Source organism: Saimiri boliviensis, chromosome 13, assembly GCF_048565385.1.
Source record: "Saimiri boliviensis isolate mSaiBol1 chromosome 13, mSaiBol1.pri, whole genome shotgun sequence".
Taxonomy (NCBI): Eukaryota; Metazoa; Chordata; class Mammalia; order Primates; family Cebidae; genus Saimiri; species Saimiri boliviensis.
This window is the reverse complement of record NC_133461.1, coordinates 47907288-47929941: the sequence shown is the minus strand read 5'-3', so window position 1 is coordinate 47929941 and position 22654 is coordinate 47907288.

Below are 22654 nucleotides of genomic sequence, written 5' to 3'. Positions count from 1 at the left end.
GTGTGCTATGTCTTATTTCTTGGAGGAATGTTTTGTAACTCTGATCATAGAGCTCTCTTGCCTCTTTGGTTAGTTATATCTCTAGGTATTTTGTGTGTGTGTGTGTGTGTGTGTGTGTGTGTGTGGCAATTGTGAATGCAATGGTGTTCTTTATTTGGCTTTCAGTCTGTATGTTGTTGGTGTGTAGGAATGCTATTGATTTTTTTACATTGATTTTGGTATCCAGAAACCTTGCTGAAGTTGTTTATCAGATCAAGGAGCTTCTAGGCAGAGACTATGAACTTCTATATATAGAATCATATCATCTTCAAACAGGAATAGTTTAAGTTCCTCTCTTCCTATTCAGATGCCTTTTTATTTTCTCTTGCCTAATTACTCTAGCCAGGATTTCTAGTGTTGTGTTGAATAAGAGTGATGAGAGAGGGCATCCTTGTCTTGTTTCAGTTTTCAAGGGGAATGTTTCAGTTTTTGTTCATTTAGTATGATGTTGGATGGGGGCTTGTCATAGTGGCTCTTATTATTTTGAAGTATGTCCCTTCAATTTCTAGTTTGTTGAGTGTTTTTCACATAAAGGGATGTTGAATTTTATTGAAAGCCCATTCTACATCTGCTGAGACAATCATGTGGATTTCATTTTTAGTCTTGTTTATGTGATGAATCACATTTATTGATTTGCATATGTTGAATCAATCTTGCATCACAGGGATAAAGCCTACTTGATTACAGTGAAGTAGCTTTTTAATGTGTTGCTGGATTTGATTTGCTAGTATTTTGTTGAGAATTTTTGTATCTGTGTTTGTCAAGAATATTGGCCTGAAGTTTTTGTTGTTGTTGTTGTTGTTGTTGTTGTGTCCATGTCAGAGTTTGATAAGAGCATGAAACCAGCATTCATAGAATGAGTAAAGGAGGAATCCCTCCTCTTCAATTTTTTGAATAGTTTCTGAAGAAATGGCATCAGCTCTTCTTTATAGATCTGGTAGAATTTGGCTGTGAATCTATCTGATCCTGGGCTTTTTTTGGTTGGCAGGCTTTATATCACTGATTTAATTTTGCAAATCTGGAAACTGGTCTGTTCAGAGATTTAATTTCTTCCTGGTTCAGTCTTGAGAGGTTGCATGTATCCAGAAATTTATCAATTTCTTTTAATTTTTCTAGCTTGTGTGCATAGAGGTTTTCAAGGTGGTGTCTAAGAGATTTTTTTTTTTTTTTTTTGTATTTCTGTGAGGTCAGTGATAATATCCTCTTTGTCAAATCTAATTGCGTTTATTTGGATCTTCTCTATTTTTTCTTTATTATTCCAGCTAGTAGTAAATCCATCTTGTTTGTTTTTCAAAAGAAAATTAAATTCTTTGATCTTTTGTATGTTCTACTGCCTCTCACTGTCCTTCAGTTCAGCTTTGATTTTGGTTATTTCTCATCTTCTGCTAGCTATGGGTTGATTTGTTTTTATTTCTCAAGATCCTCTGATTGTGATTTTAGGTTGTTAATTTGAGACTTTTCTAACTTTTTGATGTGGGTTTTTCATGCCATAAACTTCCTTTATACACTGCCTTAGCTGTATCAAAGAGATGCTTTTATGGTGTATCATCATTCTCATTAGTTCAAAATAACTTGTTTGTTTCTGCTTTAATTTCCTGTTTATCAGGAAGTCATTCAGAGTAGGTTGTTTAATTTGCAAAAAAATTGTATAGTTTGGGGCCATCTTCTTGGTATTGATTTCTATTTTTATTGTTGAGTGGACTGAGAGCATGATTCATATAATTTCTTTGATTTTGAATTTTCTGAGAATTGTATTAAGGCCAATTGGGTGGTCAATTTTAGAATATGTGCCATGTGCAGATGAGAAGAATGTGTATTCTGTTATTTTTTGATGGAGAATTCTATAGATTTATATTAGGTCTATTTGGTCAAGTGTTGAGTTCAGGTCCTGAATATCTTCGTTAGTTTTCTTTTTTGGTAATCTAATACTGTAAGTGTTGTGTAGAAGTCTCCTGCTATTAGTGTATGCTTAGCTACATCTCTTTATGGGTATTTATGAACTGGTTTTATGAATCTGGATGCTCCTGTATTGGGTGTGTATACATTTAGAAAAGTTAGGTTTTTTGTTGAATTAAGCCCTTTACCATTATGTAGTACCCTTCATTGTCGTTTTCAATCATTTTTGGTTTAATGTCTGATTTGTCTGAAATTAGTATACCAACCCCTGATTTTTTTCATTTTTCTGTTTGCTTGGCAGATTTGTCTTCATCCCTTTAGTTTGTGTCTGTGGGTGCCATTGTATATGAGAAGGCTCTCTTGAAGACTTATACCATCGATCTTGCTTCTTTTCCCAATTTGCCACTATGTGCCCTTTAATTCAGGCATATAGCCAATTTACATTCAAGGTTAGAATAGATATGTGCAGATTTGTTCCTGTCATCATGTTGTTTGCTGATTACTATGAAGACTTTCTTTGTGGTTTCCTTATAGTGTTACTGGTCTATATTCTTATGTGTGTTTTTGTAACGTCTGGTAATGATCTCTACTTTCCATATCTAGCATTCCCTTTAGGATCTCTTGTAAAGCACATCTGGTGATAAGAAAATCCCTTAGCATTTGCTTTTCTGAAAAGGATCTTATTTCTCCTTTTATTATGAAGCTTAATTGGCTGAATATGTAGTTGTTGGTTGAAAATTCTTTTCTTTATGAATGCTGAATATAGGCCCCCATTTTCTTCTGGCTTGTAGTGTTTCTGCCGGGAGATCACTGTTAGACTGATGGGTTTCCTTTGTTGGTTACTTGCCACTTCTATCTGGCTACCTTTAACATTTTTTTTTTCTTTCATTTTGATCTTGGAGAATCTGATGACTATGTGTCTTGGAGATAGTCATCTTGTATAGCATCTCTCTGGAGTTTTCTACATTTCCTGAATTTGAACGTTGGCCTCTTTAGGGAGGTTGAAAAATTTTTTATGGATGATATTCTGAAGTATGTTTTCCAACATATTTGGAGGTTGTCTGCTTTCTCTCCCTGGTATTCAGGTAAAGCCAAAAGTTGTAGATTTGGTCTCTTCAGATAATCCTATTTTTCACAGAGGTTTTGTTCATTGTTCTTTGTTGTTTTTTCTTTATTTTTGCCTGACTATTTTTTCAAAGAGCCTGTCTTTCAGCTCTGAGATTCTTGTTTCTCAGCTTATTCTATTATGCTGTTAATACTTGCTATTATATTCTAAAATTCTGGAAGTGGGTTTTCCAGCTCTATCAGTTTAATTCGATTTCCTCTTAAAATAACCATTTCAACTTTCATCTCCCATATTGTTTTATTATATTTCATTATTGTACTCATGCTAATCAGCCTAGGCAGGCCATTGGCAGGCTCTGGGCTACAGCTTACCATGCAGCCTTTGACAATGGTAGTGATGATGGCACTGGGCAGGATTGGCACCTCTGGTGTCAGTGTGCATGTCTGCACCCACCATGGTGTCTCTCAGTGCAGGGACAGGGCCCTGGTGGGTGTGGGGCTGGCCACTGTTATGCACACAGTCATGCCAGCAGCAGTGGTGGCATGGTGTGGGGTTCAGGGGCCACTGGTGTCCCTGTGCCAGTCCTTGCTGCTAATAGTGGCAAAATGACACAGCAGCAGGGTGAGGGGTTAGTTCACTCACTCTGGTAGCAGTGGCACTGGAGGGTGCACACACACACACGAGTCACTGTGGAAGGGGAGACAAGGTCTGCCCATGAGCATGCACAGCAGCAAAGTAATGCAGGGTGGCTATGGCAAGTGTGTGCTAGCAGAGTGGCATAGGGAGACTGCAATGGGGTAAAGGTGCACGTGGGTTCTTGTGCATTGGCAGGACCATGCTGCTGGAGTTCTCCAATAATCAGATTATGTCTGCCAGTATAGAAGCTAGGATGTGGGTCCCTGGAGACTCTCAGGCTAGACATCTGAGGCTCTCTGCACATGCAAGCATACCCAGTCTGGAGCCCTGGGAGAGGCCAGCAGACAGAAGGGTACTCATGCCAAATTGGCCCCATCTCACCAGTAAAATATCCCTATTCTGTTTAGGTCGAACAGTTCTCCCAAGGCTAGAGTTTCCTAGTTGCACTGTAAGCATCAGGGAATGGGTGTCCCTGGCTGTGCTGCCCTGCAGATATTCCCACTCCAAGCCTTCTGGGCTCTACATAGGCTAGAGTCCTGCCCTTATCACCTGTATAAGCAGGCCCCCTGACAACTCAATGTCTGTGGGGGTCATGAGGTCTTCTGCTGTCAGGATTCCAGAGATCCGTGGTAAGAGTGGGGTGCTCCTTGCCTGCTTGACTCATCCCTACTCCAGGAGTCACTGGTGACTAGTAGAAAAGTTCCAGTGCATGGTACCCTCATGCAGGATTCCCAGCTTTCTCCCCACTCACAACACCTGTGACCTCTGTTTTCCCAGTTTCATTCTCTTCCTTCTGAAGACCTGCTTGGAGCATGCCAGTCTTCCTCATGTTTTGATCCCTCTGTCTCAGATGTTCCTCTTAGCTGTGTCTAGTCAACCATCTTGCTGACAAATAATAATAATAATAATAATAATAATAAAATGAAATCTATAATCATACATTTATATTGCAGAGCACATTTGTTCTTTCTAAAAGTTAATTTGTATAATAAAATAGACAAAATAATACAAGTAGATGTTGTGAGTGTTAAATGAAATAATGTTGTAAACAGCCCAGCATTAGCCTGAAATTGGTAATCATTCATTAATTCCCTCTACAACTAATGTTATATTTGGTACTGGCCTGGTGGATTTCATCAGCACAAGTATGTATTTCAAGACTCATGATGGTTACACATATTATTGAAAATGAATAAGTTAACTTTATGATTTGGTTATTATTAGTCAAATTCCTCAGTGCCTCATTACATTAAGAAAAATCATAAATATTATTTTGAGGTCTGTCAAGCTTAACAGCAATTTTCATATTACAGTTGATCATCACCAAGATTCAATAGCCTCTTAACTTTCAGTTAAGACACCATGCTCACTTTTTACATAATTCTCTGTCTATCTGTCTTTATTTTTGTATATAGGAGGATTGTTCAAATCAAAGTGATATCTAGAAATAAACATGGTAATAATTTCCATATTACACTTCGAGTTATGCTTTCTACTTAAAATTATATATCTGAGAACTAAAATTGTACATACTTCCTGCCTTTAGTAAATTTTAACTCATGGCATATTGAAAGATTTTTACTTTGTATACCTTAGATAAAGAAACTAGGGCCCCAAAGTTTTTACATACGCAGGGATCATGTAAGAATATTCTGTCTCATTTTTATGTAGCAGACATTCTCTAGATGTATGCAGTAATATAGGTTAAGATGAAATAAATGACACAAATGTTAGCCCTTCTCAGGGAGTTCTTACTTGATTCCAATTATCAAAGCAGATTTTGTAATCTAGTCTAAAGATACAAACTCATTTCACATGGGCCACAAACAGTCACTGAGGTTAATGACTTTTTGTCATTGCTAACCTGACTCAGATCTGAACTGGTGACCTGGAAGTGAAAGACTGTGTATGCCGCAAATCCTCTGATTGCTTTCTCTAGTTTAGAAGTTTTTTTTCTCATTTATAGTAAATTACAACATTAAACTCTTAAACTTGTATGTGAAATTATTTCATAAGCCATTTTCTTCAAGGTGTATTTGTTATGTTTAATATGTACCTGTTGTTAATACACATTATTTTTCAGAATTTCAAAAATACATATTTCCTTAAATTTTTCCAGGTGGCATTCTCAGATCTTTTCCATTTGGTTCTATAGAATAAAAATCACTGCTGTCTACAGCAATGAGGTAAATCCAGCACGTTCTTAAATAATATATATGTTGCTTACTGGTTATAATTGACTTTTTCACTAGCGATTTGAGCTGGTTTATTGCATTTTTAACTATTGTGTGAAGGCAGTTCCTTCATCAGGGAAGTATTATAGATGTACATCTTGCTAACTCCTGCAATGCTCCTGGTGATTAAGTTTCATTTCTCTCAAGTTAAAAACATAATTTGTTATTGTAGGTATCTTCCAAAAACAATAGAAATGGCTGTTTGGAATTGAGATTTAATTTGTTCATAAAAACAACAAAAAAAGAAATTTGAACAGAGATTATTTCAGACTTAGAAAATTCCAGCATATGTGTGCTATCAGGAATGAATAATGCTTCTGCTTTTTCTTGTCCTCCTTCTCTTCCTTTTCCTTCTTTGTACAATAGTGGGTGAAGTGCCATTGCTCTCCTGTTAAGATTATTGGAAATAAACAACTGACAAGAGAATAGTCCTCTTACCATTAACAAAACATAACTTTTCTGGATGCAAGTATTTGCAGAAATTGTGTGTATGTGTATGTCTGCACATAAATGCATGTGCTCCTAGGGATTGGAGACAGAGTCTGGTACTACTGGAGATTGCAATAATTCATTTTTCCAGTATCATCAATAAAACCACATGCTAGAAAATTGTAGGAATATAAGATTCTCTCTATAAACTAACTTCTCTCTAAAAGAAAAACATAAAGCATTAATAGGATTTCATATTTCAAGTTTGCCTTCAAGAACATTAAGCTACTGGAAACTTTTGCAAGCAATTGCAGATATATACAGTATGATCACTGCTCTACAAATGAGATTCTTTTTGTTGTTGTTGTTGTTATTGTTCTTTTGTTTTTGAGACAGAGTCTTGCTCTGTCACCCAGGCTGGAATGCAGTGGCATGATCTCGGCTCACTGCAGCCTCCACCTCTCTGGTTCAAGTGATTCTCCTTCCTCAGCCTCCTGAGCAGCTGGGACTACAGGTGTGTGCTACCATGCCTGGCTAATTTTGGTCTTTTTAGTAGAGAAGGGGTTTCTCCATGTTGGACAGAGTGGTCTCGATCTCCTGACCTCAGGATCTGGCTGCCTCAACCTTACAAAGTACCGGGATTACAGGCATGAGCCAACACGCCCAGCCAAGATTCTTCTTTTTGAAAAGTTTAGGGCTACTAAGAGATAAATAAAAATACCAATCACAACAGTAATAAAAACCATAAATACTAATATCACATTCCATATGCATATTTATATTCTGATGTACAGTGAAACAAAATTATGGGTTAGTCTACATCATTTTTTTGGCAACAGTTTACATTTATGTCCATATCTGATCTTAAAAATTAGGTATCTGGAAGAGCAGAGGCTCCTTACTGAAATTAGTCAATCTGCTTCTATTATTCTGTTATATTAAAAACTGACAATTCTTTTTTATGTATACAATGCTGTAACATGTATACTGTGTGATGTAAATTGCTGAAAGTTTTTTTAAGAACTTTGGTATATAGAATGAACCTTGCCTTCACAGAGCAAAACAAAGATATTCCATCTTAGTCATGTGGAGTAAAAAATTGGATGAGCTCAGAGAATAAATACAGCCTTATTATACTTGGGCACAGCAGGGCTAAAGTTGACTGAAACAGAAAGGGATATCTTTAGTCTGGTGAAAATAATAAATATTTAATTAGGTTGAAGGGAAGCAGTAGCAATCAGCGAGTAGACTGACAGTTGGGATTCTATCAGAAGATTGTCAAGTACTATGTTACTCAAAAGTGACGTGGAATCAAGAATTGAATGACAGTAGTTGTCAGATATGTAATTCTCAAGAAGCATATCTTTAAATCTCTAATTAAGCATGATAGCAAGCATAAGCAAGAATAGCCTACTGAGAACCAAGGAATATGTGTTCTCATTCTAACTCTATCTTTTTTAGGGCTATTTAAGTAAATTAATAGAACTTTGTGAAATGAGGTTGATGCTTATATGTGCTTTGTAAAAGCCTTAAACTGATAGAATACTCCATCCAAAAATCTGCTGATAATCAACTGTTTTAGAATTGTTGTATAATGTAATTGTTAAATTGATAAAATGTTTACAGTGAAAGAAGAAAAGAAAGTAATATTTATTGAAATCAAGAATGTTGTATTTTAAAAGCATAGAATGTGTCTAAGACATTGTATGCAATACAAAAGTGCTGCTGAGACTAATACTAACAATGTTACTATTAGGATTATTATTCTTTCCTCATTACAATAAACCACTGAGACTGGCATCATCTTTATTTTATAGACATGTAAATGGAAGTTACTGACAACAAAGGCATGCTATTGCTTCATTTATTCATTTAGTGGTTATGTATTTCCTGTGCCTGAAATTATCCTAAATTTTAGTTTAAAGTTATATTCTTAGTTGTTAAATAAAATAATCACTAGTGAGTTTCAGAGGATATTTAGAGTGTTTCTTTCTTACACTTGGAATCAGAAGATTGTTTTAAAAACTATGTGCACCCTTTATGCTATATTTAGTAACATAAGTTTTTAAGGCTCTGAGTTTCCCTTGAGCACATTACATTAACTTGCATTACCTCTTCAAATCAATAAACTTAGAAAAAAAGAGCAAAAAGAAGAGTAGAAGGAAATAATAATAATACTTAAAAAAAAGAATTCACTTGTTAAATTCACTAAATAACTGTTTCTCTGAGGAAAATTAACAATGTTTATGAAAATGAGAGAAAATACAAATAATATTAAAACTATCAAAGGAGAAACTTAATACATACCATGATGTGTACATTTAATATGTACAGCATTTTATCTATTAATTTTACCTTCATGAATAGATTTTAAAAAATAAAAAAGAGAAATAGCCACAGCAGCAAGATAAATGTTTGAAATTCCAAGAGAATAATTTGCCAAATTGTGTGAAAGTATATTTGACTAATTGAAAAAAAAAGAATAATTGACTAAAAAAACTACCATTTACCATTTTTCAAAAGAGATAAGCCTAAAATTGAATACTAAAGAATACAAAATTAATCCTAAAATGTCAGGAAAAAGAAAAAATAGAACAAAGAATAAATAGTCCTCTTAGGAAACAAATAGCTATATGATTATTTAACATAAGAATCACCAGTCACATTAATGTAAATATTCTAAACTCCAAGTAAAGTTCAAATAATATTAGATAAGAGAAAAATATCCAATTATAGGTGTAAAAATGTTTTTACTATAAGGAGACAAATAGGTTAGAAAAGTTAAGAGTTTAAAATTACATATATATAATCTTGTACAAATTAATATTGTGTGTTAATTTTTTTGTATATATATATATATATATATATATATATATATATATATGAATGTATGTGTGTATTTGAAAGCTTTACATGGAAGTAAAGGCCATAGAAGTAAAAGTTATTCTACAAATGTTCAACAACTGGACATTGGGCTATGGTATAGGAGGAAACAACAACATCCTCCATTAACATAGACTCTATAATTATTAAGAAAATAATAGCTGACTAAATTGATCAATACATAATAATATTAATACATCATAAACAATTGGGCTTATCAAAGTCATGCCAGTTAGGTTTAAAATTTAAACATTAATCAGTGTAATTCACCATTTATTCATAACAAAGAAAATATGTATGATGATCTAACCCAATAAAAGAATTTTAAAAAATGTGTCATTCATTCATGACTAAACATGCACACACAAAACAAAAGTGACAGTAACTAAAAATAGAGGGGATCCTCCTCTACCTAGTAAAAGTAATCCTTAAAATAGGAAAATCTATAGCCATCTTTACACTTAATGCTGAAAAACTGAATTTGTAATCTGTAGTATCAGCAACAAGGCAAGGATATGTGCTCTCATCACTTTTCTTCCCTATTGTACTGGAGGGCATAGCCAGAGAAATAAGGCAAGAAAAGAACTAAAGGATAAATGATTTGAAAGGAAAAGAAGCAAAATTTTCTTTACTCACAAATGATATAAAATACACATAGAAATCCTAAGATACTTGAATTTATAAATAAATTTCTAGATCACTGTATATAAGGTTCATATACAAAAATATATTTCTGTACCCTAGTAACAAATAAAAAAAAATAATTTTAATTACCATGTACAATTTCTTGACCAACATGGAATACTTAGTCAATTCAACAAAATATGTTCAAGACCATGTCACTGAACTCTCTAAAATGTCACTGAAAGCCCTTTAATAAACTACAAATAAACATATATATCACTTTTATGGAATGGAAAGGTCTGTGTTGTTATGATGATAATTCTACTAGAATTGATCTATGGATTTGAAAAAATTTCATTCAAACTCTCAAAATTAATATGGTGATTCATGAAAAAACCTCAACTATCCAAAACAATTTTTAAAATAAAAAATAATGTCAGTGACTTCTAATAATTTAAAGACATACCTTAAAGCTACACTAGTCAGGTGAATCTGGTAGTTGTCTTAGGAGAGACATATAGATCAATGGAACAGAATAAAGAGTACAGAAATGGAATCAGGCATATATTTTCAAATACTTTTGAAAAAGGCACCAAGGTCATTCAATGAGGAAAGTGTTTTTCAACAAGTAATGTAGATCAACAGGATATTTTGGTAAAAAATAAACTTTGACATTTAACTGACACCATACTTATTATTTGATCTCAATATCTTCTCCTTGGTACCTACAAAAAAACATAAAAACATATAATCACAAACAGATATGTAAAATAATGCCTGTAGAAACTTTATTTATAATAGCCAAGAATTGAAAACAACTCAAATGTCCATCAACATACAAAAATAAAAAATGGTGGAATATCTATACAATGCCATGCATTACATTGCAAAAATGACATAAGCTAGTAGTACACATAAAAATACAGGTGAAGCTCAAACATATTGAAAAAAATAAAGCCATGCACAAAAGACTGGAAACTGTATGTTTCTGCTTTTTTTTATATATTCATGAGTAAGCAAAATTAATTTCGAGTTATAAAAAGCACCTCAGTGAGTCTGAGGCCACAACTGGGGGAGATTGACTACAGAAGGATATGAGAAAATTTGGGGGGTGATAGAAATATTACATTTCTCCGTTATGGTGATGGTTACAAAAGCATATACTTTTGTCAAAACTTATGACAAAATTAGTGCATTTTGCTATATGTAATTATAACTCAAAGGATTGCTTAACAATTGGTGACATGTGTGAGGGCAGGAACCAATTTTGGATTGATTTATTGGGTAGCGGAGCAGTGTTGGGATATAGTGAACAAGTTAGGGGAATTGGCTTTAGAAAGAAGCACATTTTATCTATTAGAAGCACAAAGATGTCAGAGTAAGCAGCTATGAGTTAAAAGGAAAGCAAGATTTTCAAAATTACTTGTTTTCTCAATGAAAGAGGAGACTGATTTTGATGTAAGAGTACAGGAAGATTGAGAAAAGAAGATATGGAAAAGATTGGGGATAAGATTTAACAAGAGCAGCATGAAGTAGCAACCAGAACCAATGGTCCACATCAAGATCGGGCGGGGGTCATTAAATCAGTCAGCTGTCTGTTGTTTCCTATAGCCACGTTGGATAGCTTTTAGTAGAATTTTGGAGTAATGAGACATTCAAAAGTAATCTGAGTTTAGTGTGAATTGATTTATTGTTTATTTATTTGTTTAGTCAGGTGAGTAAACAAAGCAAAGAGAGAGGATTGCTTTAGAAAGACAAAAACAAGCAATGGGGAAAGGATTCCCTGTTTAATAAATGGTGTTGGGAAAACTGGCTAGCCATGTGCAGAAAGCAGAAACAGGACCCCTTCCTGACACCTTATGCTAAAATTAACTCCAGATGAATTAAAGACAGTGTTTATGGTAAGTGAAAAAAGCTACCTCATCTCCCAAATACAACCTTGAGAAACTGCCTCAGTTAAGAGCTCTCAGAGCCTTGCAGTTTTGGCCTAACTAGCAAAAATGTGCAGGCATGCTCAGAACTCCTGGCAGATTATGTCTCTCAACATAGAGGACAGTTGGAACTTACTGGTTTGTTCCTGAACCAAGACAACAACGCTCAGGAGAAGGAGAATGATAATGATAATACTGGCAAGAAGAAAAGTATTAAGACTACGTATAAATATATCATATTACATACAAAATTTACTTAGGTATGTAATTATATATACATTTAATATTCATACATCGTCTATATTGTAACTATATATGCACACATAAACACTCATATGTGTGTATGAGTGTACATATTCACGTATTTTTAAATCTTGTGTCTTAAAATCTCAGATAAAGAAACAGAATTTGAACTTCGAATGCCTTGACTTTGAAGCTAGTTCTCTTCTGCTATAAAGAGAAAACTTTTGTATCAAGTATTACAAATATAAAACAAATTGCAAAGTCAATAGTAATTAATGAAGAATTGAATATAAACAGTAGCAGAAAATGAGACATTGAGAATTATATTGTCATTAATTAATACTGATAAAAAATTTTTTTCATGAATATTATTTATTTTATTTTTTTATTGCATTTTAGGTTTTGGGGTACATGTGAAGAACATGCAAGATTGTTGCATAGGCACACATGTGGCAGTGTGATTTGCTGCCTTCCTCCCCTTCACCTATATCTGGCATTTCTCCCCATGCTATCTCTCCCCAACTCCCTGCTCCCTGCTGTCCCTCCCTTATTTTCCCCCAACAGACCCCAGTGTGTAGTGCTCCCCTCCCTGTGTCCATGTGTTCTCATTGTTCAACACCCGCCTTTGAGTGAGAACATGTGGTGTTTGCTTTTCTGTTCTTGTGTCAGTTTGCTGAGAATTATGGTTTCCAGGTTCATCCATGTCCCTACAAAGGACACGAACTCATTGTTTTTGATGGCTGCATAATATTCCATGGTGTATATGTGCCACATTTTCCTTGTCCAGTCTATCATTGATGAGCATTTGGGTTGATTCCAGGTCTTTGCTATTGTAAACAGCGCTGCAATGAACATTCGTGTGCATGTGTCTATAGTAGAATGATTTATAATCCTTTGGATATATACCCAGTAATGGGATTGCTGGGTCAAATGGAATTTCTATTTCTAGGTCCTTGAGGAATCATCACACTGTATTCCACAATGGTTGAACTAATTTAAACTCCCACCAACAGTGTAAAAGTGTTCCTATTTCTCCACATCCTCTCCAGCATCTGTTGTCTCCAGATTTTTTAATGATCACTGTTCTAACTGGCATGAGATGGTATCTCAATGCAGTTTTGATTTGCATTTCTCAAAGTTTTTGTTTGTTTGTTTTACAAGTATTTGTTGAGAATTTTAATGTTGGCCTGTTAAGTTTTTAGATTTCAGAGAAAACTGAATGTATGTGTATTCGTTTGATAGGATTAATAGAGCTCAAAACAGCTGACATCACCAAGTATTAAAAGAAAAAAATAATGTCATCAATATATACTATTGCACCTCATGATTGTTCATTTAATCTTTTATTAGAAAATATGATTCTCTTGAAATCTTATCCGTTTTCATCATTTGTCCAGAAAAAACTGACTTTAGAATCTTTTTTCTCTATTACTTTATCTGATCAGCTAAAGTTTGCTGGAAAAAAAATCAGTCAATATTGCAGATCTGTGCCAATAAAAATCATCTCCAACTTCTGCTCACCTTTCTCCCATCCATTCTTAGTCTTACACTTCCATAAATGCTTGTGCATTTTCCACCACTGATTCTTCCTGAATATCACTACCCCTGCATCTCTCCCACTTATTTAATTCCTATTTGTCTCACTTTTAAGCAAATAAATTGATTTTCTATTTTTGCAATTAAATTGATATTATTTTTACTGACTTTCTCTAACTTCTATTTTTTCATAGAAAATATTTCCTAAACCTCCAGAACTCTCCTTTTTTTGCATTTTAGAAGATGAAGGTGGCTGGGCACAGTGGCTCATGCCTGTAATCCCAGCACTTTGGGACAATGAGGCAGGTGGATCACCTGAGGTCAGGAGTTCAAGACCTGCCTAGCCAACATGGTGAAACTCTGTCTCTACTAAAAATACAAAAATTAGTCGGGCATGGTGGTGGGTACCTGTAATACCAGCTACTAGGGAGGCTGAGGCAGGAGAATCACTTGAACCAGGGAGACAGAGATTGCAGTGTGCTAAGATCACACCACTGCACTTGAGCCTGGATGACAGAAGGAGACTCTCTCTCAGAAAAAAAAAAAAAAAAAAAAAAAAAAAAAAAAAAAAAAAAAAAAAAAAGAAAGGAAAAGAAAAAGAAAAAATAAGAGGCGAAGATGACTTTTCTAATGTTTGTTTAGTTTTATGGGTAAAGTTATTTATTTTTGCCCTTGGTCTCATTTCTTCTTACCTCTTTTAAAACCTTGTCCTATTATTTCCTCAATTAAGCTATATTGCTGTTTTCTCTTCAACTAGAAACTTGCTTAACTTGCTTACTATATATGTATATCCTGTCAGATACAATTCTCTACATACCTTTTTCTTAACTTTTTCAATTTTTCACTGACACTCTTGAAAATAATCTACATTCTTAGATACAGCACCACATAATTCATTTGCTCCTTAACTCAATGCAGTCTGACTGTTGAATCACCAGTCTACTAAAACTGTTTTTCTATGGACATCAATAACATTTTCCCTCACACCTTCCCAATCCAACAGTTACATTTCCATTATTTTTTGACCTTATCACTCTGCAGCAGTTATCAATGATGAAAACATTTTCTTGATACTGCCTTCTACTTGACTTTCATGACACCACACATTCTTAATTCATCTTCTACATTCTTTTATTATTTCTGCACTGTCTCTTTCTTGGGCTCTCTTCTTTGACAAGTCTTGGTCCTCTTCTTAATCCACCTGCTCCCTCTGGGTGTTTGAATTTACCACCACAACTTCAAATATGTCTTATATATAGAATTCTCAAATATATGTTTCAAGCCTCCAGACTGTTTTCTGAGCTTCAAACACCAAAAGTTTATTTTTTTTTAATTCTCTCTAAAAGCCTCAAACTCAGAAGGCCCAAAGATGTTGTATATCTTCCTTTCAAATCTCCTCTTTCCTAAAAAAAATCTTACACAAGTCTCATTTTATTTTTGGCATTGCCCTGCAGTGAGTAGAGCAAGGCAGGAACTTTGGAGTCACCCTTTTCTCTGCCATCTCCTCACACTTCATACCCTCTCTTCCATGAAGTTTCCAGCCCTTCCACTGTCCCAGTTCAGGCACTCATTTCTTGCTTTAAATCATGCAGCAGCTTCTGAATTAATTTTTGATATACAGTCACTGTGATGATTAATATTAGGTGTCAAGTTGACTGGACTGAAGGATGTCTAAATGACTGGTATATTTCATATGGCTATGAAGAAATACCTGAGACTGGGTAATTTATAAAGAAAACAAAGTTTAATGGACTTACAGTTTTACATGGCTGGGAAAGCCTCACAATCATGGTGGAAGGTGAAAGAGAACCAAAAGCAAGTCCTAGATGGTGGCAAGCAAGAAAGCTTGTGCAGGGGAATTCCCTTTTTATAAAACCATCGGCTCCTGTGAGACTTAGGCACTATCAGAACAGCATTGAGAAGACCCATCACTATAATTAAATTACCTCCCACCGGGTGCCTTCCACCAAACATGGGGATTAAAGTAGTAACAGTTCAAGATGAGATTTGTTTGGAGACACAGCCAAACCAAATCCACTGGTAAAGTTTTGTTTCTGGATGTGTCTGTGAGGGCTTTGCTAGAGGAGATGGACATCTGAGTCAGTGGAGAGAAAGACCCACCATTGAGGATGAGGTAGGTAGGTGAGCACCATCCAATCAGCTGCCAGTGAAGCTGGAACAAAGCTGCTGGAAGAAGGATTAAGCAGCTGGACTACACTTCCTGTCAGTATTTAAACTCTTTCCACTTTGGCCCCTCATGCCATCATTCATCGAACTTAACTGCTTATATTCTTCATTCCCTGTTTGTCTCATGAGTACGGCTTGCTTACAGCTTCTCACTCTCTCTCTCTTCCTGTGTCAGATGCTTGCTTCCTCTCCTCCTGTCCTTGGACATCAGACTCCAAATTCTTTGGCCTTTGGATTCTGGGTCTTGGACCAGCAGACCCAAAAGGCTCTTGAGCCTTTGGACACAGACTGAAGGCTACGCTGTCACCTTCTCTAGTTTTTGAGGCTTTCAGATTGGGAGAGGACACTGACCAAAACAATCACATTCTCCTCAAATACTCCATCTATGGAAGTAACTAAAATATTATTCTGACCACGCTACCTCTCTTCTAAGAATACTTCAGTGTTTCCCACCATGAACATGATAGGATTTGGACTCTAACATGTCATAGTAAATAGTTAGCTCTCTGACTATGCTTTTCACCAGAATTTAACTTCTTGATACTTTGGCCCTTTAGGTTGTGATTCATTAAAATGAGTTGCTTATACATCTTGATTCCTTCTTTTTCTCACATGTGTTTGTTAGTAATGGCTCCCTGCTTTTTATTCATGAAGTCCCAGCTCTCATGATTTTGGAAGCAATCTCCAAGTTTTTCTTTCTAGTTTAGTTAAAAGTATTTTTCTGTGGTTTAGTATCATACCGGACCCTTTGCTGACACTGGTAGAAGCATTTTAAGTGTCCTACATTATTCCACAGATAACTTCTCATGTGATCCACTATCAGATCCGAGGTCGCCAACGTGTTGAACACATTCCAGGAAGCACAAAGTTATCTATTTATAGGTACATCGAATTTTCTCTTTATTTTGCTTTTGTTTTTAGTTGCTTTTTATTTTTGTTTTACTAAAATGTGTGAAACTTGTTAATGTGAGATTCTATATATATTTTATAACTAAATTAGCATATACAGATTAGAAACATGAGCTCAAAATCTTTCTGATAGGAGTATGATATCAATATATTTTGATCCCTCTTCCATCTTTAACAACATTTTCCATAAGACAAGAGCTGTAATACTTTCAACTTGATATTCCAATTCCCAGGCTGAAGAGATTTCTGTTATCTAAGCCAGTGTCTCTTAAACTGCAGTCCTTAGGTTACTTGCTGAAGATTTCCCTGATATCTTGGTTAAAAATTAAACTTTTTAGGCCTTCTGATTTGAAATCTGTGATTGTGTAGCTTACAGATTTCTTTTTTACCACCAGTCTAATGTTATCTTTATGGATAATGAAGTTTGAAATCCATCACTAGTGATAAGCATTCAACATACCCTTATGTGGAAGTAAAAGTTTGAGTATGCAGAGGAGTTAATTTAGCATGACACAGTGTTGTGACTGGCTGCACAGGCAGGCTCAGACTGCAGATAGGAAGGTAGGGGAGAATAAAACAGCCTAAGGGGTATTAATACTTTTCTAAAGTTTTTAAGTAAAACTGTGGTTGAGTTTCCTGCAGGTGTAGTGCCTTCATAAATTCTTTTTCCGGATACTCATATAACAGAAAAGACATACTGAAATAAAACTTGAAATATTTTTAAAATGTGCAATATATATTCTAATTGACCATTATTATCAACTCTAAAATCCTCACCCAAGAAAGAATTCATGAAAGAATTGATGTTGCACACTGCATTTGCTCCCACAGAGATGCAAGGGAAATTGTCTAACCAAATCTTGCGCTTCCAAGAGTCTTCACAGACAAGGTCTTGGATCAATAGCACTTGGAGCTACTAATTAATCCCAGGTTGATTAAAATTTAAAATATGGGAGAGGACACAGTACTAGTGTGACAATAAAATCAATGTCTTTATTGATGTGAAAACAAAAAAAGTGAAGTTGGCATTATTTGCTCCTTCTTTGGACTTTTGTAGAGCAGGATGAGAAGTTCTCTGTGAGTGTATTATCTCCTCTGATTTTCACATATGTTTCAAATATGTTCTCCTTAGGGAAACAGATGCCTCAGGGTTTGAAATAGAATTTACAGTTTGAATTAGAAAGGCAATTTTCAGATGAAGAGTTCAGAAAGTATTCAGTATGTAGAATGTTTTGTTAACATGAGTTCGGTATCAGTCATGATCCAACCAGGAAATAGAAACCACCTCAAACATTTAAAACAGAAGTAATTAAAGCCTTCACCTTGTTGACAGAGGTGATGTCCTGAACATTTTATTTCTCTTGTTACTACCATTTAATGTATTCATGTCTTCACCTTCATAAATGAAAATAATAGTAATCTTACCCTCTCCTCTAAGAATGGTTACACAAAGTCCTATTAGTCTTCGCATTCATCTCAGATCAGAACTCCCTGAAAATAAGCAACCTAGCCTGTCAGGTTGTAATGTACCTCCTTAATATTTGGTCAAGCTTCTTTAGAGGTAGAAGAACCCAACACTTTATGCTGGATATGTCTGAACCCATAGTTTTTCTGCCATTATGGGGTTTATATGGTCTTCTGTCATCCTTTGCTAATGAAAATTGAACTATAAACAAACATCAGGGGATTTAGATATAGTCTCTCCTGTTCCATTGTGTAACAGCAGCATAATCTCCACCTCCATAAATTATGGGGATTCATCTCAGCTGGAAGCCTATTTTTTTCTCTGCCTAATGGTTTAGGGTGTTTAGGGGTGTAGAGAGTCAAATATATCCTGGTGGTCATGTTTTATTTCAATTTTTTGAGATCATTTTTGTGTCCTCCACTGGAGACATTTTTCCCTTGGGAATGTCAAATCAGCAAATCCTAGTTTCAGAAATGGAAAGCAATAATGAAAGAGAGTCTGTTCTTATTTGGCCCCTTTGTTATGAGAGAAACATCTCTGCTTGAAAAAATAGACTTTTTAAAATTTTTCCTTTTTTTGCTTTCGTAGTTGGACCCTATGTGAAACACTGAGGATGCCCATTCCAACTACAGACTGAGTAACTGGGGAAATAGCCACTAGATGGGAGTGTGTACCCACTGGACCCACTAAACACAGATTCACGCCAAACATCCATTTATCAAATATTCAAAATGGAACTCCAATACCATCGGTAGAACATGGTGACTTTTTGGTGTGTGTCTCCAGGAAATAGCAGCAATACAGGGTTTTCTGTTTCCTCATCTCTGTGAATTCTGTATATATATTTTTCCTCACTAACACCAGGGCTACAGCTTCTTTGGGGGAAGGCTTGAAAGGACATTTTTGTGTATACCCAAAGAATTCTTTTTTTTTTCATTGCATTTTAGGTTTTCGGGTACATGTGAAGAACATGCAAGATTGTTGCATAGCTACACACATGGCAGTGTGATTTGCTGCCTTCCTTCCCCTCAGCTATATCTGTCATTTCTCCCCATGCTATCTCTCCCCACTTCTCCACCCGCCGCCCCGTCCCTATTTTATGAGACACACATCATCATGATACCAAAACCTGGCAGAGACTCAAAAAGAAAAGAAAACTTCAGGCCAATATCCATGATGAACATAGATGCAAAAATCTTCAATGAAATACTGGCAAGCTGATTGCAACAGCACATCAAAAAGCTTATCCACCATGATCAAGTAGGATTCATCCCAGGGATGCAAGGCTGGTTCAACATACACAAGTCCATAAATGTAATTCACCACATAAACAGAACCAAAGACAAAAACCACATGATTATCCCAATTGATACAGAGAAGGCCTTTGACAAAATTCAACAACCCTCTATGCTAAAAACCCTCAATAAACTAGGTATTGACAGAATGTATCTCAAAGTAATAAAAGCTATTTATGACAAACCAACAGCCAATATCATACTGAATGGACAAAAACTGGAAATATTCCCTTTGAAATCTGGCACTAGACAAGGATGCCCTCTCTCACCACTCCGATTCAATATAGTACTGGAAGTTCTAGCCAGAGCAATCAGGCAAGAAAAAGAAATAAAGGGTATTCAAATAGGAAAGGAGGAAATCAAATTGTCTCTATTTACAGATGACATGATTGTATATCTAGAAGACCCCATCGTCTCAGCCCCAAATCTCCTGAAACTGATAAACAAATTCAGCAGTCTCAGGATACAAAATCAATGTGCAAAAATCACAAGCATTCCTATACACCAGTAACAGACTTAAAGAGAGCCAAATCAAGAACCAACTGCCATTCACAATTGCTACAAAGAGAATAAATACCTAGGAATACAACTAACAAGGAACGTAAAGGACCTCTTCAAGGAGAACTACAAGCCACTGCTCAACAAAATAAGAGAGGACACAAACAGATGGAGAAACATCCCATGTTCACGGTTAGGAGGACTCGACATCGTGAAAATGGCCATACTGCCCAAAGTAATTTACAAATTCAATGCTATTCCCATCAAGCTACCAATGGCCTTCTTCACAGAACTGGAAACAAAACACCTTAAACTTCATATGAAACCAAAAGAAAGCCCGCATAGCCAAGTCAATTCTAAGCAAAAAGAACAAAGCAGGAGGCATCACACTGCTGGACTTCAAACTATACTACAAGGCTACAGTAATCAAAACAGCATGGTACTGGTACCAAAACAGAGATATAGACCAATGGAACCAAACAGAGGCCTCAGAGGAAACACATCATATCTACATCCATCCGATCTTTGACAAACCTGACAAAAACAAGCAATGGGGAAATGATTCCCTGTTTAATAAATGGTGTTGGGAAAAGTGGCTAGCCATATGCAGAAAGCAGAAACTGGACCCCTTCCTGACATCTTACACTAAAATTAACTCCAGATGGATGAAAGACTTAAACATCAGACCTAACACCATAAAAACCCTAGAAGAAAATCTAGGCAAAACCATTCAGGACATAGGCGTAGGCAAGGACTTCATGACCAAAATGCCAAAAGCATTGGCAACAAAAGCCAAAATAGACAAATGGGACCTAATCAAACTCCACAGCTTCGGCACGGCAAGAAAAACAGGAGAGTGAATCGGCTACCTAAAGAATTCTTTAGGGTATCTTCCTCTTCCTCAGCCACCCCTTCAGTTATGGGGCTGCTGCGTGGGGAATAGGTTATGCTAGGGAACCATTTATTTTCAAGAATTATTGCAGAAAATCAAACCAAGTTTCTGATCACGAGACCTAGATGGTTCCCAATGATATAAGTAAATTCTATTTTAATAGTCTACACATATATTTAATTGCTAAGAGCTCATGATCAATTAGGCACTTCCATATAGCCCCAATTTTCCTTCCGGCAATTATAACTGACACATCTCTGAATATTAAATCATTTATCTGACTTTTCTTGGTTCAGAATCTCTTATTTTTTTTCTTTAAACTCAGGAGTTCCATTTTTTAACAGCCACATTTCTCATATCAACTCCATTCTTCAGAAAACAGTTACTTCTAGAACTGCTTAAAGGCCAGAGTATCACCTTCACTAACATGCAGAACTACCATTAGACCCAGTAACCCCATTACTGGGTATATATCCTAAATAGAATAAATTATTCTACAAAAAAAGACATGCATTTGAATGTTCATCGCAGCACTATTCACAATAACAAAGGCATGGAATCAACCTAGGTCTCCATCAATGGTGGGTTGGATAAAGAAAATTTGGTGCATATACATCATGAAATACTACACAGCCATAAACAAGAATAGATTCATGCATTTTGCAGCAACATGGTTGCAAATGGAAGCCGTAATTTTCAGCAAATTAATGCAGTAACAGAAAACCAAAGGCCACTTGTTCTTACCTATAATTGAGAGCTAAATTTTGAGTGCATATAACTATAAAGGTGGGAACAATAGACACCAGAGAGGGGAAGAGACAAAAGCTACAAAACTACCAACTGAGTACTGCGCTCACTACCTGGATGGTGGGGTCATTTATACCCTCAACCTCAGAGTCATACAATAAACCCACGTAAAAAACCTGCACATGTAACCCCTGAACATAAAATAAAAGTTGAAATTACCTTTTCAAAAAAGAAGCAGCCAACCTGCTCCACAGCATTTGTATTATCGTTACAATGAGGCCATATGATTACCATACCCTCTACTTGATATACTGAAATGTTGCTTTCATCTTACTTTACTGCAGTTAATAATATATATTGTTTTATAATGAGTATCTTAGAAAAGGATTCTGCACAGAGTGTACAGTGTACAGGATTTTTATTAAGCAGCATCTTTGAGTATACAGCTGTGGGAAGAAGGGAGTAGAAGGACAGAGGATATTTGGAACAATGAGGCAAGCCCAGTGTCACCTTGGTCAAACACACAGGGACCTTCAGAATTGTTCCAAATTGGGTTACAATTGCAAAGCCTTTAAATATCCACTTTATCAGTCGCTCTGTGTCAGCTGTTCATAGAAGTAATGTAACCTTTTGCACAATAACTACAGCTGAAGCAATTCATGAAGGAGCTTAGAACTAAAACTCTTTTGTAGTCATATAAGTAGCAGTTGAAGCATTTCCTTGAATTGAAGGAGCTCTGGGATCCACATCACAGTATACACAACATTGGATTTCCTGCCTGACAGTAGATTATCACTGTGTTCACACTTGAACAAGTGTGAAATTGTATTTCAGAGTCCCATCCTTCATCCCTGTGCTTCCAGGGATGTTCAGTATTAAGAATGGTATCAAAGTAAAACCAGGAAATGAAAAACACTTTATATATTTGGGATCACTGGTCACGGGTAACCGAAAAATGGTGTATCCTAAACACTAGACTAGGAGATAATAAAACAGGTGACAACTAGAGATCACCAGTGCTTCTAGTTTGAAGAAAAAAAAAAAAAGGAGAAAGTTAGTTTGGGAACCATGATCTACTGGAAGATGATACCACACACCAGGCCTGCACACTCAAAGCTGGAGGCAAGAAAAGGATACTCCTTTG